This window comes from Bos javanicus, chromosome 2 (assembly GCF_032452875.1).
Source record: "Bos javanicus breed banteng chromosome 2, ARS-OSU_banteng_1.0, whole genome shotgun sequence".
Classification (NCBI taxonomy): domain Eukaryota; kingdom Metazoa; phylum Chordata; class Mammalia; order Artiodactyla; family Bovidae; genus Bos; species Bos javanicus.
Window position 1 is genome coordinate 61,114,177 of NC_083869.1, and position 22,331 is coordinate 61,136,507.

The 22,331-nt window shown below is 43.2% G+C and overlaps 1 long non-coding RNA gene across 2 annotated transcripts in view; it reads right to left on the reverse strand.

The window, feature by feature from the left end:
* The window catches only part of LOC133260573 (uncharacterized), a 306,515-nt gene that overhangs the window by 194,678 nt on the left and 89,506 nt on the right, over window positions 1-22,331 (reverse strand). For both annotated transcript variants that reach the window (XR_009740868.1, XR_009740872.1), the window contains exon 2: window positions 8,293-8,408. This is a non-coding gene — a long non-coding RNA (uncharacterized LOC133260573). The remainder of the gene's footprint in view (window positions 1-8,292; window positions 8,409-22,331) is intronic.

A 22,331-nucleotide genomic window follows, 5' to 3' on the forward strand; every position in this document is an offset into this window, starting at 1 on the left:
CCCAACTCCTCCCTTTCCAGGGTCTGTATGTTCTATGAAAGGTCTGGCTCTGCATGGTGCCCCTCAGGAATCCAGCTCTGTGGTGAGAAGCTGCCTTAGTACCTGGAGCTATAGCTACTGCCAGTGTTGCTGGCACCCCAAAACAGAAATATGGCAGTGATGGTGGAGACAGTGGTGGGAAGGGGTGGATATGACAATTGTAAGACAGAATGTATCAGTCAGACCTTGCCATAATAATACTGTATGACAAGTCATCCCAAAATAAAGTAGCTTAAAACAATGATCAGTTATTATTACTTAGGCATCTATTGGTTTAACTAGGGGTCAGCTGACCTAGGCTAGGCTCCACTCGGCTAGGTTTCAAACTGCTAAAAGGTATAATCTCCATGTCTCTCTAATCAACCTTGGAGCAATGGAGTAGCTAGATTATGTCTTCATGCCAATGGCAGACATGTACAAACATAAACTTGATTTCAAGGTACATTTCAAGCTTTGGTTTACATCACATCTGATAACAGTACATTGACCAAAGTAAGTCATGTGACCAAGCCCGGTATCAGTGAAATGAGGAGATATTCTGCTTCTAGGGAGGGACCGAAAACTCACAAAGCAATGGATGAAGAATAGTGCAATCTACCACATAGTTGATAGGCCACCAGCATAGGCATCAAACATCGGCAACAATTCAAATAGGACCACAAGGTGGTAGAGAGCCAGGGAAAAAGTATGGGACCAGTTGAGTAAAATCATCCCAGGATTAGGGGCAGCCAGGACACACCAATGCCTGGACCCCCAGTGCTGCCTGTCCTGACTCTTCTATGCCTTGGCAGCCTACAGGGTCTGCCATTCTGCTGGTTGGTGGAGGCCCTGGAAAATCTCTCAGCCACTTGTTATGTACTGAATGTTTATATTCCCCCCAAATCCATATGTTGCAACCCTACCTCCCAGTGAGATGGTATTAGGAGATGGAGACTTTGGGAGGTCATTGAAATAAGATGAGGTTATGGGGTGAATCCTTGGGAATAGGATTAATGTCTTTGTAAGAGTCACAGAAGAGTTTTCTTCCTCCCTCTGCTGTCTGCCATGTGAGGGTACAACGAGCCATCTGCAACACAGAACAGGGCTCTCACCAGAACCCAATCGTGCTAGCATCCTAATCTCAGACTTCCATCCTAATCTTCAGCCCCATAACTGTGAGAAGTAAATTTCTATTATGTGTAAGTCAGATGCACAGTCTATGGTACTTTGTTACACAGCAGCCCAAACTGACTAAAATATCAGTCCATGCCCTCAGCTTTCTTCTTTATAAATTGCAACAGTTCGAGGACTTCTTCTGAACCCCCACCTCTCTCCTGCCCCCTTTCTTATCTTTATACTCTTTTCTCTGTCTTCCTCTTCATTAATGTTACTTCTTCCATAGTGTACTTATCCAAAGCAGGTAGAACTGCAAGTACCACTAGAAACTGATCAGAGGCAGGTATTTCCAGGTGGGTTGGACCACCTTGGAGAAAGCAGTCTAGCTGTATAGCAAGGCATTCTGACTTTAGAGTCAGACAGAAACATGGCCAAGTCTTAGCCCTACCCTATCAGCGTGATCATTTTAGTATTTCTCAGCTTCAGTTTCCTTACCTACAAAATGTGTATAATCACTTTTACCTTGACAATACTATGAAAATTAACTATGATAATTTGTATAAGATAGGAATTGTCCAGCAAAACCTTGGATGCAAGAAATATTTCATTAAAGATAAAAGTAAACCTAACCTTAAATCCCCATCCTAAAAGTTACTAGCAAATTCAATCACAAGCATTATCAGGGCTCTCTCCTGAATTGTGATGTGTTAGTTTCTCTAAGTTGAGCTCGAGGGGCTGTCACTTGCTCTTTCCTGAAGGCCTACAGGTGGTCAGCTAGTATTCAAAAGAAAGACCACTCTCCAGAGGTAGCTACTGCTCATTGACCTGTTATCTACACTGTGATCACCAGAAAACTTGCTGTATAGCATCCTAAATAACAGAATCATTGATACAATGAGTTAGATTGTGACCTTCAAAATATGCTCATGTCTGAAGCATCAGAACCTGTGAAAGTGACTTTATTTGGAAAAATGATCTTTGTTGATATAATTAAGTTAGAGATCTTATCATAAGAAGATAAGGAGATTATCCTAGATTATAAATTAGAGATCTTAAGGAGATTGTCCTAGATTATCCAGATGGACCCTAAATCCAATACCAACTGTCCTTACAGAGGGAGATTATACAGACAGAAGTGAGGACACTGACACCCTGTCAGTGTCAAGACAGAGGCAGAAATTGGACTGATGTGACCACAAGCCAAGGAACACCAGCAGCCATGAGAAGCCAAAATAGACAAGGAACAGAGAGACCTCTAGAGTCTCCAGAGAGAGTACAGTCCTGGCTCACCTTGATTTCAGATTTCTGGCCTCCAGAAGCATAAAAGAATAAATTCCTATTGTTTTAGGAAACCATGTTTGTGGTCATTTCTTACAGCTCTCACAGGAAATTAATACATTGATAACACTAATAGTACACTGGTGTATATAAAGATGCTAGAAAGAGGTTCTCATTGGTCAACTATGAGAACTGATTGAAATAGATGAGAGAAATGATGCTACAAACATGGGGTGAATTTCCAAAATATACAAATAGCTCATCCAGCTTAATATTAAAAAAACAAATAGCCCAATCAAAAAATGGGCAGAAGACCTAAATAGAAATTTCTCCAAAGAAAGATGCAGATGGCCAACAATATGAAAAGATGTTCAACATCACTAATTATTAGAGAAATGCAAATCAAAACTATAATGAGGTATCACTCACACCAATCAGAATGGACATAATAAAAAATCTACAAACAATAAATGCTAGAAAAAAGGGAACCCTCCTACAGTGCTGGTGTGAATGTAAATTGATACAGCCACTATGGAGAACACCATGGAAGTTCCTTAAAAAACTAAAAATACAGCTACCATATGACCCTGCTAACCCACTCCTTAGCATATATCCAGAAAAGATGAAAACTCTATTTCAAAAAGATACACACACCCAATGTCCATAGCAACACTGTTTACAATTGCTAAGACATAGAAGCAACCTAAATGTTTATCAACAGTTGGATGGATTAAAAAGATGTGATACATATGTATACAATGGAATATTACTAAACCACAAAAAAAGAATGAACTAATCCCATCTGCACCAACATGGATAGACCTAGAGATTGTCATATTGAGTGAAGTAAGTCAAACAGAGACAAATATTATATATCACTTATTTGTTTAATCTTAAAAAAATGATACAAATGAACTTATCTACAAACCAGAAATAGACTCACAGACATAGAACACAAACCAAAGGGGAAGCGGGGTGGGATGTGGCAGGGAGATAAATTAGAATTTGGGGATTAATATATACATACGATGATATATAAAATAAGTAAACAAGAACCTACTGTATAGCACAGGGAACTATATTAAATATATTGTTATAACCTACAATGGCAAAGAATCTAAAAAAGAGAATCTACATATATGAAGAAAAATAGTTGAGAGATACTCTCCATCTCTGCACAAACCTAGAATAAGAACCTAGCAAGGCCTTTAGCCTGGACATGTAGGGGTGATGCACAGACTTGTTCTACAAACAATCCCTTGTTGAGCTATTGATCTGGAAAATTCTGGATGCCTGAAATCAACTATACAGGGACTAGACCCTAGCTCTGACATACTATTGTATCTGTATCAAGTGACTAAGTACATGTAAGGAAGTGGTTGAACCCTCTACTAGAGAACTGGGACTTCGTAAGAGTTCAAGAGGAGGTAGTAGGAAGTGCATGCCTACTCAGTTCAGTTCAGTTCAGTCACTCAGTCGTGTCTGATTCTTTGCAACCCCATGAATCGCAGCACACCAGGTCTCCCTGTCCATCACCAACTCCCGGAGTTCACCCAGACTCACGTCCATCAAGTCAGTGATGCCATCCAGCCATCTCATTCTCTGCCATCCCCTTCTCCTCCTGCCCCCAATCCCTCCCAGCATCAGAGTCTTTTCCAATGAGTCAACACTTCGCATGAGGTGGCCAAAATACTGGAGTTTCAGCTTTAGCATCATTCCTTCCAAAGAAATCCCAGGGCTGATCTCCTTCAGAATGGACTGGTTGGATCTCCTTGCAGTCCAAGGGACTCTCAAGAGTCTTCTCCAACACCACAGTTCAAAAGCATCAATTCTTCGGCGTTCAGCTTTCTTCACAGTCCAACTCTTACATCCATACATGACCACAGGAAAAACCATAGCCTTGACTAGACAGACCTTTGTTGGCAAAGTAATGTCTCTGCTTTTGAATATGCTATCTAGGTTGGTCATAACTTTCCTTCCAAGGAGTAAGTATCTTTTAATTTCATGGCTGCAGTCACCATCTGCTGTGATTTTGGAGCCCCAAAAAATAAAGTCAGCCACTGTTTCCACTGTTTCCCCATCTATTTCCCATGAAGTGATGGGACCAGATGCCATGATCTTCGTTTTCTGAATGTTGAGCTTTAAGCCAACTTTTCACTCTCCTCTTTCACTCTCATCAAGAGGCTTTTTAGTTCCTCTTCACTTTCTGCCATAAGGGTGGTGTCATCTGCATATCTGCGGTTATTGATATTTCTCCAGGCAATCTTGATTCCAGCTTGTGCTTCTTCCAGTCCAGCATTTCTCATGATGTACTCTGCATATAAGTTAAATAAACAGGGTGACAATATACAGCCTTGACATACTCCTTTTCCTATTTGGAACCAGTCTGTTGTTCCATGTCCAGTTCTAACTGTTGCTTCCTGACCTGCATACAAATTTCTCAAGAGGCAGATCAGGTGGTCTGGTATTCCCATCTCTTTCAAAATTTTCCACAGTTTATTGTGATCCACACAGTCAAAGGCTTTGGCATAGTCAATACAGCAGAAATAAATGTTTTTTTGGAACTCTCTTGCTTTTTCCATGATCCAGCGGATGTTGGCGATTTGATCTCTGGTTCCTCTGCCTTTTCTAAAACCAGCTTGAACATCTGGAAGTTCACGGTTCACGTATTGCTAAAGCCTGGCTTGGAGAATTTTGAGCATTACTTTACTAGCGTGTGAGATGAGTGCAATTGTGTGGTAGCTTGAGCATTCTTTGGCATTGCCTTTCTTTGGGATTGGAATGAAAACTGACCTTTTCCAGTCCTGTGGCCACTGCTGAGTTTTCCAAATTTGCTGGCATATTGAGTGCAGCACTTTCATATCATCATCTTTCAGGAATTGAAGTTGCTCAACTGGAATTCCATCACCTCCACTAGCTTTGTTTGTAGTGATGCTTTCTAAGGCCCACTTGACTTCACATTCCAGGATGTCTGGCTCTAGGTCAGTGATCACACCATCATGATTATCTGGGTCGTGAAGATCTTTTTTGTACAGTTCTTCTGTGTATTCTTGCCACCTCTTCTTAATATCTTCTGCTTCTGTTAGGTCCATACCATTTCTGTCCTTTATTGAGCCCATCTTTGCATGAAACTACTCATTACTAAATGCTAGTTCAAGCTACTCAACACTCCCCATCTCTGAAATTCACTTATTCTTACTACTGGTGCTACTGGTGTTTCTTTTACATTTTTCTTCTGAGTATTTCAGACCAGCTCTTAATATGCTGGGCCAGATGCTAAACATAAAGATTTGGTCCTCCCGTGTTTCATATATAAGCTAGTAGATGCAGATGTAAATACTTCTTAACAGTAAGGAATACAAACAATTTGTCACAGAAAGTGGATTTTAAGTGAGATGTAAGAAAAAATTCCTTAATGAGACATCAGGATGTTGTGGAAACTCTTTTGGTGGAAGTCTTTTCAAGCAGCTCACTTTTTATTTCTGGACAATTAAAGCATCACTTTCCTAAAGAAAGGGATGTTGATATTCCTTCCAAAGTTAAAAGATTTTATTTTTTACTGCTTAAATTAATAACATTTTCTCCCAAAAGTTAAAAATAATAGCAATAATAAATGTTCATTCAGTGATGGTTGTGTGGCAATATTTGACCTGAATTTGGTTTCATTCTCACCTTTGCAAGAGAATTAAAGACTGGTGTGTGATCAAAGTAACTTAGATCAGTTCTACAAAGGCCCTAAAGACCACATGAATCCTGAAACATCAGGGACTCTACAATCATCACTCCACACTGGTCAGCAAGCAGGTGCCACTGTCAAGGTTTTCATAGGCTCTTGTGTCTGAGAGGCTCAGTGTTCTCTGTACATATGGATTTGATGGCTATTGCTTTGAGCATAAGTAACTGGAGTCTTCCTCCTCCTTGATGTGCTGCCAGCCTTCCCCTCTGACTCCCCCAGGGAGAAGGACACAGACCCCCACCGATCTCAGCCAGCCCCATCTGTCCCCTGTTCAGTTCTGTAGAAATTTAGTTCCCACCTCTGCCTCCTCAAACCACAGTGCTCTCTTGCCTCCTCCTCTGGGGCCCCAGCCAGGATCTCCTCTGAGATTGTGCCCAGAGGCTTCCCCAAAACACAAAACAAGAAGGTGTCCCTGGTAACATGAACTTCACCACTGGCAGAAGCACATCAGTGCAGCCCAGCGCCCTTGGAGTAGGGAGAAGGAAACTCTCTGAAAGAATACACATACAAAATTAAAGAAACTAAAGTTCCCTGACACACGCAAACTGCTAGGCTTCCCAGGTAGCACTAGTGGTGAAGAACCCACCTACCAATGCAGGAGACATAAGAGATGCAGGTTCGATCCCTGGGTCAGGAAGATCCCCTGGAGAAAGGCATGGTAACCCATTCCAGTGTCCTTGCCTGGAGAATCCCATGGACAGAGGAGCCTAGCAGGCTACAGACCACAGAGTTGCAAAGAGTCAGATACGACTGAAGCGACTTAGCACACACATGCACATATGCAAACCGCTAACACAGTGCTAGCTACACACTCAGTGAGTCCTATTAATACCTGTCAGCATCCATCAGATCACACCGCCTAGGAATGGCATATGTGTACCGGCAGACACATGTCTGGTTTGCTCACACCCTGCTAGGCCTAGCAGGGTTCCTGGCACATGGCAGGTATTCCATAAACAGTGTTCAAAGACTAATTTGTTATTCCATGAATGAGGAGTGCAAACTTTCCTAGAAACTGGTGCAAAGTTGGAGATACGACTAGATATAAGAACTACTATGTTTGTGGGTAAAAATCAGGCAGTTGCTCAAAAAATACAACCATTTTGGCTGCTGGCAACAGGGTGAAATGTTCACCATTCATCTTCATAGACAAATGTTCCTTCTTTCTACTTTTATGTATGTTCCAAAATGTCTGTAACAAACAGATAGCAGTTGTACTTTGGGTAAATTAACTGTCTAAAAACATAATTTCTTCATGTCCTCACTTCCCCACTGCCTATTTTCCTACTAATTTGGAGACAGAAATATGCATGTGTCCCCCACATTGTATGCTCCTGATTGGTCCCACTTGTTGGTGGGGTAAAGAATGCCATTTGCAGAAAGTGAAAGAAAATAGATCTAAGAAGCTGCTAAGAGTAGTTAATGACTCTGTCTAATCCCTCCCAGACTTCATGGATGGGGTATGAGGGAATCTCCAGTTCTTCAGTTCCTTTATTTGTTTACCCAGAGCTTCTGGGTAGGAACAATTTTCCTGCTATGTTGATCTCCCATAAAACAGGTGCAGAACTGGACCCTGCGGGTGTCTAAAGGAAGTAATGGTCAACACAAACGTAAGACCTTTGGGACATTGGGCTTCCCTGGTGGCTCAGCTGGTAAAGAATCCACCTGCAACGTGGGAGACCTGGGATTGATTCCTGGGTTGGGAAGATCCCCTGGAGAAGGGAATGGCTACCCACTCCAGTATTCTGGCCTGGAGAATTCCATGGACTGTATAGTCCGTGGGGTCACAAAGAGTCGACACAACTGAGCGACTTTCACTTGGGACATTAGTCTTGCCTCCGCTGGTCACATGCCAGTGATGCCATGTCTCTAAAAGGAGTTCTCTCCAGGATCGGGATTGAGGGTTGTCACTATCTAAATGACACCATGGGGTGAGGATAGGGCCAGAGAAGATTTCGCTGGCTCCTTTCCACCCCCAGTGGTGGTCCTCAGAGAGCTTCTGAGGGGCTGCATGTGGGTGGGAGTGGTTCCTTTCCAGGAAGAAGAAAGCAGAGTTGGCAAGCTCACAGCACTAAAACACACCAATGTCCAATGCCCCTCCATCCTCTATTGCTCTTGTAGAAAAACAAGAGGAAGTAACTTACTCATCAATTGCAAGAATTGGCAATTGGCAGGAAGATTTTGGGCTCCAACCAAAGAAAGATGTCAGGGGCTTGTCCAGCTTTAAGACAGAACCAGTGTGGAAGCGGCTCAGTGTTGCCTGCAAGTACAGCACAGGCTTGAATCATTATTTCCAAAACTCCATTTCTCAGAATGCTTGTCCCAGGATATCATCTTTGAATAAATAAAATAATTTGAGGAGGCGCTATAATACCATGGTCTAGTGATGGAGCCCTGTAACACACTTGAGTTTATTGAAAGTTCTGAGAAGGAACACATTAAAGAAACCTGTTAAACCAAAAATATTTCCCAAATGGATGAGACCATAGTTTATCTCTCATCCATTAAAAGATATCCCCCCTAAAACACCAATTAATACCATACAGAACATGACCCCTCCTCTAAATACACTTTGGGGAGAGCTGGCCTGAGAGCAGAATCCCTTCAGCAATTTTTTGGTAAAGATTAAAGGCAGCACCTACAAGTGCTACACAGTTAATACTCCATACCTACAGGTTTCCCGTCCCTAGATTCAACCAACTGCAGATGGAAAATATTTTTTAAAAATTGCCAAGTTCTGAAAAGCAAAACCTGAATTTGCTGTGTGCAGGCAACTATTTACATAGTTTTACACTGTTTTATGAATTATAAGATGATTTAAAGTATATGGGAGGATGTGTGTAGGTTATACTCAGAAGTGTTAGTTGCTCAGTCATGTCTGACTCTTTGCGACTCCATGGACTGTAGCTCCTCTGTCCAGGGGATTTCCCAGGCAAGAATACTGGAATGGATTGCCATTCCCTTCTCCAGGGGATCTTCCTGACCCAGGCGTTGAACCCATGTTTCCTGCATTTCAGACAGATTGTTTTTGGTTTGAACCACCAGGGAATATGCAAATACTCTGCATTTTATATAAGGGACTTGGGCATCCAAGGATTTTTGGGTCTGAGGGGGTCCTGGAAACTATCCCTGCCCCCCTACAGATGAAGGGCTGTAGTCCCTCCCTCCCTCCTTTATTCCCCCCTTTTCCTCTCTCCTTCTTTACCTACCTTCCCTTTCTTAACCCAGGGGTTCCCTTTCATTTCCCTCTTTTTCTTGCCCACCTTCCCTGACAATGCACAGCCATTCCTGAGAGTGAACATCCCACCACAGCTGTAGCTCAGCTGGTTTCCTCTCATCCCCAGGGCCATCCAGAGATCCCTATCAGCAGTTTGCCCAGGGCAGGCACCGCTCCAACAATGGCCCTATTAACTGCCAGCTGCATTTCACCAGCCTGCTGCAGGTTAATTGGTTCACATGACAGAGATGGAAAGTAAACTGCACCCCCATTGAACTGATCCTTTCTGGGTAACAATCCGTTGTACTCCCCATCTGTTTCACAAAGCTTCCGAGAAACAAGTGAAGGCACCGGGCTTAAAGAAGAGGAATGGTTTCTCATTAGCTTGACTGCTCTGGAAGATGGCCTGGGCTCCCTGTCCCCTCCCTCACCCCCATGCCCCCCAGCAAACACAGTGGGCTCACCATTTCTGTGGCTTTAGAAACCTCCACAAATTCATCATAGGCTCTGCATTTTGGGTTTCTAGTCTTCTGTTGAAATAGCTGCTCTTTATTTCTGAGAAGCTTTAGCTGAGTTTTTGGGGGGGGGGGGGTGTTTTTCTTTTTTTTAAAGCACATTTAGAGTCTCCCCAAGACTTTTCAAATAATTGCCAGACCGTGGATTCTAACATGCTTTTTCATCATATTCAAACATTGACTGCCCAGGTGGAAATCTATATTCCTTCTCATACTTAAGAGCCTTTCCCCCTGAGTATTGTCTGCCCTGCTCTTTTATTTCAGGTATAATCGATCTTCCTGCTCTCCTCAAAAGCGCCTTGCAGAGTGCCAATAATTTTGTAATAGAAACCTTTTATTAATGGACTCCCCACAGCTTAATTTTGTTTAGATAAGTTTAAACACACACACACACACACACACACACACACACATATACATTGGAGGAAGAAAGGAACAGTTGATAAACTTTTTTTGCACCAAAAGTCAGGCCACCTGTGGAGTAGCTTATAGGGACTTGGGGGTGTGGAGTGAGCAGGAGACATTGCTATAAACAAAACTTCAAGCAGCTGCTGGGGAACTGTGAGTCACCCAAAGCAAGCAGGATGTCCCACTAAGCTACAGATTGTTTGACTACACCCGGAGCCGAGTGGCATCAAGCCCAGCGTTGAATGATGCACCGGGGCCCAAGCCAGGCAGACACCTCTTAGCTAGCCGTCCCCAGTCAGAAAACCCAAGATGCCTCAAGAGCAGCTGTGGGCTGTCATGTCCCAAGTGTTTGACGTGAGAAGGAGTGCATTTTTACCCCAAGATCAGCCTCTACACACAGAGATTAAATCAGTCCCATACAGAGGAACTGGTTTTCCCACGCTGACCTGTGCTTGTGAAAGGCTATCAAAAGTTCTTCCAAGTGAGACTAATCAGAGTGAAAGTGATGACAGGACAGATCTTAACCACAATCCGAGTACCCTGGCTGCAGAAGGAGCCCCACCACTGAAACCCTCCAAGGAGGTCAGCAGTGGGACCCAAGGCAGCTGCCTTGCAGAGGCCTCTACACCTGCTGCAAACCTGGGCCTTCCCAGCAATAGAGCCTTTGTGGTCTCAGCTACAGGGTGATTTCATTCTATAATGACAGCAATTAGGCAGAGGTGACTTTGGACTAAGCTGAATCATCTTCAAATTTGCTTTCATCCTGACATAACAGATCTAAACTAAGTAGCTCTACAATTAAGTAGAGAACAGGATAGCTAAATTCACCATATGTTCCTCCCCAAATATTTACCCTGTTGGCCTGTTATCATGCCAGAAATCCCTTCAACTGGGGAAAGTTAATGTTAAGACTGTTAAAGCCATTAGCACTGCAGTTTAAATTAACTTTCCTGAATGGTCAGATATTTGGTTGGTTGGATGATGGAATCGATGGGTGGATAAAAGTATAAACTGACAGAAGGAGGAATGGAGGGATGGAGAGAAGGCAGGCTTAGGTTCTCTAGAAAATGGAGACTAAGACACATCAGTAGGGGTAAGAAAGTGAGAAGAGAAAAACAGAGAACATGAGAGACTGCCTAAGAGGACCCATTTGGGAGAGGAGAGGACATGGAAACCATGATAATATTGGTAGAGAATGGAAGATGGAAATGGAAATAGTGAAGGTGAAAATCCGAGGAGAGTAAGATAAAATTGATTATCTTCTTCACAGTTTTGAGCAAGTTTTTTACAGTCAGAATCAGCTGCATTAGAGCCATTCACCATCACTTCCTTCCAGCCATTCGTCCAACGACTACGTTAGTACCATCCCTTCTCCAACTCACAGAATGTAAAGGAAAAGGACCCAGAGGAAAGATCATCCAGTTAAGGATATTTAGTAACTGGACCCATGGGTAGATCTTTAGAGGGAACTTGATTGTCCACAGGGTTGTTGTGTGGCTTGGGAGAAGCACACACCCTCAGCAGCTGGAAGACTTGCAGTCTCTGAACCTGTAAATAACCTTGAACTTTTGAGCTCTCTTTTCCCACCATCCCTTTGATCTCTTTACTCCAACTCAATATTCCATCAAAGATCTGGAAAAGGAAGTACCTTTCAAAACCCTACCATTTGGCTACTTGTTGGCAGTGGAAAATTTTAGGAAAAAGTTTAAGAGTTGGCTATAATGGCATTGATGGTCAAGTGACGACTTCCTTTATGATCCCTGACCAGGCAGGGATGATCAAGAGATGATTAACAACATCATCCTGCAAGTTCCACCTGAAGTCAGCTCCTCCAGGGAACACCTGTACACCCTAACTTTAACCAATCCTTCCCATAGAGTCTGACACCCACATCTCAGCACTTCAGTTAACCCCTGTCCCTAGCTGTTTCCTGTGTACAAAACTGTCTCATCAGTCTTCTGTGTCAATATCTCCACAGTGTCTGAAGGTTTTACACAAAAAAAAGGTCCTTAATGAGCACTCATTTACTGGACATGCCCATGCAATTTTGGTAGAGCTGAACTTTTAGCACTAATCATTTTGGAAAAATAATTTGGTATAAGTCTTCAAGCAGAGACTATGATCACCCACCAAAAATCATTTTTCCTATCTTTAGATTGCTGAATTTTAATTAGGCATAGCCAAGCTTAGGAGAAATGGAATAGCCCTCATAGACAACAAGAGAGTCCAAAATGCTGTGCTTGGGTGCAAGCTCAAAAACAACAGGATAAACTCTGTTCATTTCCAAGGCAAACCATTCAATATCACAGTAATCTAAGTCTATGCCCTGACCAGTAATGCTGAAGAAGCTGAAGCTGAATGGTTCTATGAAGAACTACAAGATCTTCTAGAACTAACACCCAAAATGATCTCCTTTTCATTATAGGGGAATGGAATGCAAAAGTAGGAAATCAAGAAACACCTGGAGTACAGGCAAAGTTGGCCTTAGAGTACAAAATGAAGCAGGGCAAAGGCTAATGGAGTTTTGCCAAGAATATGCATTGGCCATAGCAAACATCCTCTACCAACAACACAAGAGAAGACTCTACACATGGACATCACCAGATGGTCAACACTGAAATCAGATTGATTACATTCTTTGCAGTCAAAGATGGAGAAGCTGTATACAGTCAACAAAAACAAAACCAGGAGCTGACTGTGGCTCAGATCATGAACTTCTTGTTGCCAAATTCAGACTTAAATTGAAGGAAGCAGGGAAAACCACTAGACCATTCACGTATGACCTAAATCAAATCCCTTATGATTATACAGTGGAAGTGAGAAATAGATTCAAGGGATTAGATCTGATAGACAGAGTCCCTGAAGAACTATGGATGGAGGTTCGTAACATTGTACAGGAGACAGGGATCAAGACCATCCCCAAGAAAAAGAAAGGCAAAAAGGCAAAATGGCTGTCTGAGAAGGACTTACAAATACCTATGAAAAGAAGAGAAGAAAAAGGCAAAGAAGAAAAGGAAAGATATACCCATTTAAATGCAGAGTTCCAAAGAAGAGCAAGGGGAGATAAGAAAGCTTTCCTCAGTGATCAGTGCAAAGAAGTAGAGGAAAAAAATAGAATGGGAAAAACTCTTCAAGAGATCTCTTCAAGAAAATTACAGATACCAAGGAACTTTTCATGCAAAGATGGGCACAATAAAGGACAGAAATGGTATGGACCTAAAAGAAGCAGAAGATACTAAGAAGAGGTGGCAAGAATACACAGAACTATACAAAAAAGATCTTCATGACCCAGATAATCATGATGGTGTGATCACTCACCTAGAGCCAGACATAGTGGAATGCGAAGTCAAGTGGGCCTTTGGAAGCATCACTATGAACAAAGCCAGTGGAGGTGATGGAGTTCCAATTAAGCTATTTCAAATCCTAAAAGATGATGCTGTGAAAGTGCTGCACTCAATATGCCAGCAAATTTGGAAAACTCAGCAGTGGCCACAAGCCTGGAAAAGGTCAGTTTTCATTCCAATCCCAAAGAAGGGCAATGCTAAAAAATGAGTAAACTGCTGCACAATTGCACTCATCTCACATGCTAGCAAATGCTCAAAATTCTCCAAGCCAAGCTTCAACAGAACATGACCGTGAACTTTCAGGTGTTCAAGCTGGATGTAGAAAAGGCAGAGGATCCAGCATCCGCTGGATCATCGAAAAAGCAAGAGTTCCAGAAAAGCATCTACTTCTGTGTTATTGACTATGCCAAAGCCTTTGACTGTGTAGATCACAACAAACTGTGGAAAATTCTTCAAGAGATGGGAATACCAGACCACCCACCTGCTTCCTGAGAAATCTGTTTGCAGGTCAAGAAACAACAGTTAGAAACAGACATGAAACAACAGACTGGTTTCAAATCAGGAAAGGAGTACGTCAAGGGTGTATATGGTCACCCTGCTTATTTAACTTATATACAGAGTACATCATGAGAAATGCTGGGCTGGACGAAGCACAAGCTGGAATCAAGATTGCTGGGAAAAATATCAATAACCTCAGATATGCAGATGACACCACCCTTATGGCAGAAAGTGAAGAAGAACTAAAGAGCCTCTTGATGAAAGTGAAGGAGGAGAGTGAAAAAGCTGGCTTAAAACTCAACATTCAAAAAACGAAGATCATAGCATCCGGTCCCATCACTTCATATGAAATAGATGGGGAAACAGTGGCAACAGTGACAGACTTTATTTGGGGGGGAGCTCCAAAATCACTGCAGATGGTGACTGCAGCCATGAAATTAAAAGAGGCTTGCTCCTTGGAAGAAAAATTATGACCAACCTAGACAGCATATTCAGAAAAGGCAATGGCACCCCACTCCAGTACTCTTGCCTGGAAAATCCCATGGACAGAGGAGCCTGGTAGGCTGCAGTCCATGGGGTCGCTAAGAGTCGGACACGACTGAGCGACTTCACTTTCACTTTTCACTTTCCTGCATTGGAGAAGGAAATGGCAACCCACTCCAGTGTTCTTGCCTGGAGAATCCCAGGGACAAGGGAGCCTGGTGGGCTGCCGTCTATGGGGGCGCACAGAGTCAGACATGACTGAAGTGACTTAGCAGTAGCAGGCAGCATATTAAAAAGCAGAGACATTACTTTGACAACAAAGGTCCATCTAGTCAAAGCCATGGTTTTTCCAGTAGTCATGTATGGTTGTGAGAGTTGGACTACAAAGAAAGCTGAGTGCTGAAGAATTGGTGCTTCTGAACTTTGGTGTTGGAGAAGACTCTTGGGAGTCCCTTGGACTGCAAGGAGATCCAACCAGTCCATCCTAAAGGAAATCAGTCCTGAATATTCATTGGAAGAACTGATGCTGAAGCTGAAACTTCAATACTTTGGCAACCTGATGTGAAGAGCTGACTCATTTGAAAAGACCCTGATGCTGGGAAATATTGAAAGCAGGAGAAGGAGATGACAGAGGATGAGATGGTTGAATGGCTTCACTGACTCAATGGACACGAGTTTGAGTAAACTTCAGGAGTTGGTAGTGGACAGGAAGGCCTGGCGTGCTGCAGTCCATGTGGTGGCAAAGAGTCAGACGTGAGTGAGCAACTGAACTGAACTGAACTGAGGCTGGAAACTGCCATTTTGTAGCTTTCTTGTTATTTGGTCATGTGACTAAGCCCTGACATAGAGATATGGGTGGAAAAATATGTGCCACTTCTGGGTCATGGCCTCATAAGGAAAGCACATGTGCCCTCTTGACGTTTTCCTTCCTTGTTGGCTGGGATGTGACAGGAACTGAAGAAGCCACCATGACCAGAGGTGCAAGCTGCTGTAGACATGGCAGAGTTACCCCTCAGGCCCCAAACCACTTAGCTCTGGTCTGTTTTGTGAAAGAGAAGAAAACTTCCTTCTTTACTAAGTCACTATATTTTGTCACTATATATCAGCCTTTACTTTCAGCAATTTAATGCCCTAACCATTACAACTTTTAAAATATTCTTTGGCCAAATAATTCTACTTCTAGACACATTGGTGAGGAAACAACACTAAAATAGCAAATAACAACAATAACTATAATAATGAATTAAGCTTTTGTTCAGTTGGACTGGGGGATGTAGCTAAGTGATAGAGCATGTGCCTAGCATGCACAAGGCCCCAGATTCAATCCCCAACACCTCTGCTTGGGAAACTCTCTTCATCAGGCTTCCCAGGTGGCTAGTGTTAAACAACCCACCTGCCAATGCAGGAGATGTAAGAGACGTGGATTCAATTCCTGGGTCAGGAAGAGCCCCTGAGGGAGAGCATGGCAACCCGCTCCAGTATTCTTGCTTGGAGAATGCCATGGTTAGAGGAGCCTGGCGGGCTACAGTCCTTGGGGTCACAAAGAGTCGGACATGACTGAGTTACTAACACATCCACTTTCAATTGGACTATTATTTTCCATATAAAAATTGACACCATCCTAAATGTATAACACTAGGGAAATTTATATCACTATTGCAACACATATGCCCTCCAGTCTTACCACTTCAGAGCCTTAACTGATCTGCATTTCTTTGCCTGAGGACTTTCTCTACCCTTGCAGGAGGCAGGCTGGCAATGCTGGGAATCAAAGCCTCCTAGGAATCATCCACCAACCAATGATTGACAGGAGCTGACATATACTGAACACACTTTGGGATATACTGCCCTGCCCCCTTCATTTCAGAGACCACAGTACTGAGGTGGTAAATGATTTAGCCATGGCAAGTACTGACTTAAAACTCAATTCTCTTGCCTCTTGCTCACCACACCACATTGCAGTGTTAGATGGGGGTAAAGATAAAGCAATGCTGGAGAGCTTGTTACCTGTCCCTAGAAAAGAGCTAAGACTCCAGTAGGAGGTCAAAGTTAAGAGGAGCATCAAAGGTAAATTAAACACAGAATGATATTTTGAATGGAGAAAGTGACTGCCAATTCAGTTATAATACTGTAGGTCCAAAAAGCTGTTGTTGCCACTAATCACTATTAATGAACAGGTTCAGACCTCAGCTTTAAGTACTTTGTTCAGGTAAATGGACTCGGGGGGAGGGGTGAGGGGGCAGGGGAGATTCTTCTGGAAAGATCTGCTAGTAAATTTCAGCCTTGATATCTAGGAGTCCATCCTTTGGGGATAAAATCAAAAGGGCACTCGCCCTGACTGGCACCTCAGCTTTAATAGTCTCACAGGGTCTCCAGCACAAGGATGGAGGGTTGTCCTGCCTTTCAGCCAGTTCTAACTGTTCATCGGTTTCCCCTTCTCAGGCTGGTTTCTTGTCACTGCACAACAAACCCCCTGTTTACATTCATTCCCTACTGGGTCCTTTCGGTTGAGGTTCCTCTTCCTTATCTCATCTCCTCTGTTGCAATTTGCGGCTGGGTGAGGAAATGCGTCATAGAAAGAGCAGCTCTCTTGCCTTCATTGGTCCCAATTCTGTTGGCACAAATGGTGGGCTGGAGATAAGTTGAGACTGGGCCCCTGAGGGTGGGAGACAAGTCAAACCCAAACACCAACCACCAGGCAGGATCTTGCCTCCTCCTCAACAGAGCCCTGCTCTATTTACATTAGATATTTGGAGAACTGTGTTCACCAACTGTCTTTTTATCTTGCCTAAAAAGTCTCCTTTAAGAGCATGAAGAAGCTATCTAATCAGGTAAGGGCAGCCCCATTTAGAGGATTCAAGTTGAGTGCTTTCTCTTGAACAAGAAAAAAAATGAAAACATAGCAAAGATCTCTCTTACATTTCATTAACAACCAAGTCAGAAGAAGGAGAAATTCCTAACCAGCTAAATGTGTGTTTTATCTGAAGGTGTCACCGAGAATCACACCTTGGGCTGTCTTCATTTCCTTTACAAGTTGCTTCTTGTGAAAAATGCAGAAAAGCCCCTGTTGCCTAATTTCAGACTCCTCAACATCCCAGATCTTAAGAGGCAACAAAAAAATAGAAATGACATACGAATGAATAAATAAAATGTTATGAACATACAGTGGACTCAACCATAAAAAGGAACAAAGTTCTGATACAAGCTACAACAGATGAAATCTGAAGTTATTCTAAATGTAAGAAACCAGACAAACAGATCACACATCATATGATCACATTTATTTGACATATCCAAAATAGATAAATCCATAGAAAACAGTGGGGGAGCTGCCAGGGCCTGTGGAGGAAAATGGGGGAGGGCCTGCTGGGGACCTGGGATTTCCTTTTGGGGTAATGAAACTGTTTTGGACTTAGATAAAGGTAGTGGTGTGTGCTAAGTCTCTAAATTGTGTCTGACTCTTTGTGACCCTATGGACTGTAGCCCACCAGGCTCTTCAATCCATGGGATTCTCCTGGCAAGAATACTGGAATGGGTTGCCAAACCCCTTCAGGGGATCTTTCTGACCCAGGGATCAAACCCGCAGCTTACATATCCTGCATTGGCAAAAAGATTGATGACTAAAGGAGAAGGGGGCAGCAGAGCATGAGCTAGCTGGATGGTATCCCTGACTCAATGCACATGAATCTGAGCAAACTCTTGGAGAAAGTGAAGGACAGGAAAACCTGGTGGGCTGCACTCCACGGGGTCACAAAGAGTCGGACACAACTCAGCACCTGAATAACAATAGAGATAGCAGTGGCACAAAATTGTGATGGCACAAAATGTCACTGAATTACACACTTTAAAAAGACTAATTTTGTGTTATATAAATCTTCCCCAATTTAAAGAAAAAAAAAAGTGACAAATTTGGCAGCTAGTTCTCTCTCCACAGGTAAGCTGGACCAGTCTGAACGTTTGCAAAACAATTCACAAAAATTTCCAAGTTTACAAAACACTCCACCATATCAAAGTTGAGGCCCAGACAACCTTCTACAAATGCCTAACCAGAAACCTCAGATGGGTCCAATGGCGCCTAAATTTGAAGGAGTTGAAGATTACTTGTCTGAGCTAGGTTGACCTAGAACTGAAACCAGGCTGGGAACAAGTGTTCACATTGTGAGCAGCCTCTTTGAATCATTCTTTCCTCCCTGGGTTTCCTTCTAAAGAACTCACAGTTCTGCTCTGCAGGACAGCCTCAGCATGGAAGACCTAGTCAGCTCAACTTAAAAGAGAAGGGTTCTATTCATACCTGGGGGCTTCCTTTCTGGAAGAGGAATTGACCTGAGTAGAAGGCCAATAGGTGGGAAGGGAGTAGAGGTTCAGTAGGCATAGTAGGGTCGGGGTAGGGGGCGGCATATGGGTTGAACCAGGCAATATAGATTTTGTTTAAACTGCTTCTCATTCTAAAGAACTCTGTTCTACTGAGGGCACCAAGTTCTTCATTTCCCAGTGCAACTGTGTAACTGAGCAAGGGCCTCGGCACAGAAAGCCAAACCAGCAGCAGGTGTTTGCAGCAAAATAAGGGTTCATTTGCAGGGTCCCAAGCAAAGACAATGGGGGTGCTTGTGTTCAAAAGACCCAAACTTCCCAGTGACTTTCAGGCAAGGGTCATAGGATGCCTATCAGCTCTGGACCTTCTTTTAATTAGTTGGTGATGAGTTAAGAGGTAATGTTTCAGGAATCTCAACATTTTGGTTCCCAGTCTGAAGAACCACACACCTGTAGTCAGCATGTAGTCACCATCCTCCACCTGAGTACGGTTCTTAGTTTCTAGAGAACAACTCCAAGATGTGCATCAGATTGCTAGATAACAATCCATCCTTCAGGAGGAACCAAGAATCCTGTTACTCTGTGGTTCTAGTCATTAACTGCTTGAGTCTGCTCTTTGGAACTTAGGGAAGGCCCAGGAGACCAAAGCCTTTTCCATAAACAAGAAATGGGAGACACAAAAAGGCTTTTGTACCCAGGAATGCTCCACAGGGTCCTGCTCAGTTTCAACCCCTCTTTTCTTTGACACTCCTCAATCCTGAGGGGAACAGGGGCAGGACAAGAAAGGGGATAACATTTTGGACAAAGGGAACTCTACTTAATGCACTGTGGTGACCTGAATAGGAAAGTCCAAAAGGGAGGGGCTATATGTATATGTGTGGCTGACTCATTTTGCTGTACAGTTGAAACTAACAAGGGCTTCCCAGATGATGTAGTTGGTAAAGAATCTGCCTGCCAATGCAGGAGATGCAAGAGACACGGGTTCAATCCCTGGGTCAGGAATAACCCTGGACTAGGAAATGACAACCCGCTCCAGTATTCTTGCCTGGAAAATTCCATGGACAGAGGAGTCTAGAGGGCTACAGTCTATGGAGTTGCAAAGAGTTGAACATGACTGACAACACACATGCATGCACACACAGAAATTAACACAACATTGTAAATAAGTACCCCCCAATAAAAATTAATTTAAAAGGAAAAAAAATCCAAAACAATGATACATATTTTGGTTAGTTTAAACTACAAGAGGCTTTTAACTCAGAATGTCAATGAATAATACAATAATATTTTTTAAATTTAGGATAAAGAGATTAATCATAAACTCAGTTAGGGAATTCAGTTTAAGGGGAACTCAGTTCATCCCCATTCCAGTTTTAATTTCCCTCACATCTCTGAACAAATAGGGCAGTAGCTGCTCTGGCTACTTTCTGCTGAAAAAGGACATCATCCTGCCTGGATCTGGGGAATCATCTCCATTTTAATCATCTCCATTTCAGAAACCTGGACAAGTTTCTGCAATCTGATTTGGCCCTGGACCCCACTGCCTCCTCCCTCCACACCCCACAGGCTCACTTTGGCTCAGGCAGAAACACGTTGCTCTGGGACCCTTCCCACACATCCCTGCATGAAGTGGGAAGTATCTGCTCAGACCCCTAGGGGAGGTTCACCAACTTCCGGACTACTCTATGTCTTCACTGCTGATGGAATCTTTATCTCCCTGACTCACCTCCATGGATTTCACCAGTTCAGGACCATCAGTCTAACAGCTGAAATCAGGATTTCAGGCTTTATAATGGGGTTGGGCTTTTAATCAGTCACTTTTTAACTGCCCACTGGGTTTCTCTGCCTCCCAATGAGGACAGGACCTAGGTCTTAGAACATGGTGTCTCCCCCAATGTGCCCGGCACACAGCAGACTCTAAAAGGTCATCTGCTAAATGATTCAATGAGTGAATGTCAGAAAGTTAGTTCACATGCGCTTAGCTGCTCAGTCATGTCCAACTCCTTGTGACACCATCAACTGTAGCCCACCAGGCTCCTCTGTCTATGGGGGCTCTCCAGGCAAGAATACGGAGTGGGTTGCCATACCCTCCTCTGGGGATCTTCTCAACCCAGGGATTGAACTCAAGTCTCCTGCATTGCAGGCAGGTTCTTTACTGTCTGAGCCACTGGGGAAGCCCAAGAATACTGGAATGGGTAGCCTATCCCTGCTCCAGAGGATCTTCCCGACCCAGGAATAGCACTGGGGTCTTCTGCATTCCAGGCGGTTTCTATGGAAAAAGGCACTGGGGATTAAAAATGAGAAGAGGTTCCTGTTTACTAGAAAAGTCAAAGACCTGCTATACAATGTGACAGATGCTGGAGTAGAGGTTTGTAACAAAGGCTTTGAGAGCACAGAGGAGAGAACAAATGACCCTCTTGGGGAGAGTCCAGACTGCTGAGCATGAGAAAGTGAAAGGAGCTGGACAAACCACAGAGGAGAAATGACTGGGACTTGAAGGATGAGCAGGAGTTTTCACAGGATGGAGGGGTGGGGCATCTTAGAGACAAGTCATTCGAGGGTAGATTTTATTTCTAAGTCCTTTGGGGAATTGGATTTTCCCTTGATTCCCTTTATTTTTTATCTTTTTTTTTTCCTTTGGAATACACAAGAGGCCTTCTTCTATGTCTATTTTAACGTGGTTGAGTAAAATAAAAGGAAAGAAAAAAATTGGACCATCTTTCTACACAAACATAAGAAAAGAGAGAATATCACACACTCCAAAGATATATGTCACTGATGGGTTTTTTACATTATATTCTGGTCTTTCTTTATGGAAAGAAAGCTGAACGCCATAAAGAAAGTTGAGTGCCAACGAATTGATGATTTTGAACTGTGGTGTTGGAGAAGACTCTTGAGAATCCCGCAGACTGCAAGGAGATCAAACCAGTCAATCCTAAAGGAAATCAATCCTGAATATTCATTGGAATAACTGATGCTGAAGCTAAAGTTCCAATACTTTGGCCACCTGATGCCAAGAACTGACTGATTTGAAAAGACCCTGATGCTGGGAAAGATTGAAGGCAGGAGGAGAAGGGGACAACAGAGGGTGAGATGGTTGGATGGCATTACCAACTCAATGGACATGAGTCTGAGCAAGCTCTGGGAGTTGGTGATGGACAGGGAAGCCTGGCATGCTGCAGTCCATGGGGTCCCAAAGAGTTGTACGTGACTGAGTGACTGAACTGAACTGATTCTGGTCTTAGCTTAACAGGTGGGTTCTCTGATAGGATATCACACGTGCCCTCCCTCATGTCCTCCTGGGTAACCTTTCCACTCTAATCAATGATGAAGCAACTGCCATGTGCAGGAATAACCTGACAACACCTTGTCTCCACTGCCCCAGAGCTTACCTGTCCCACCATGTA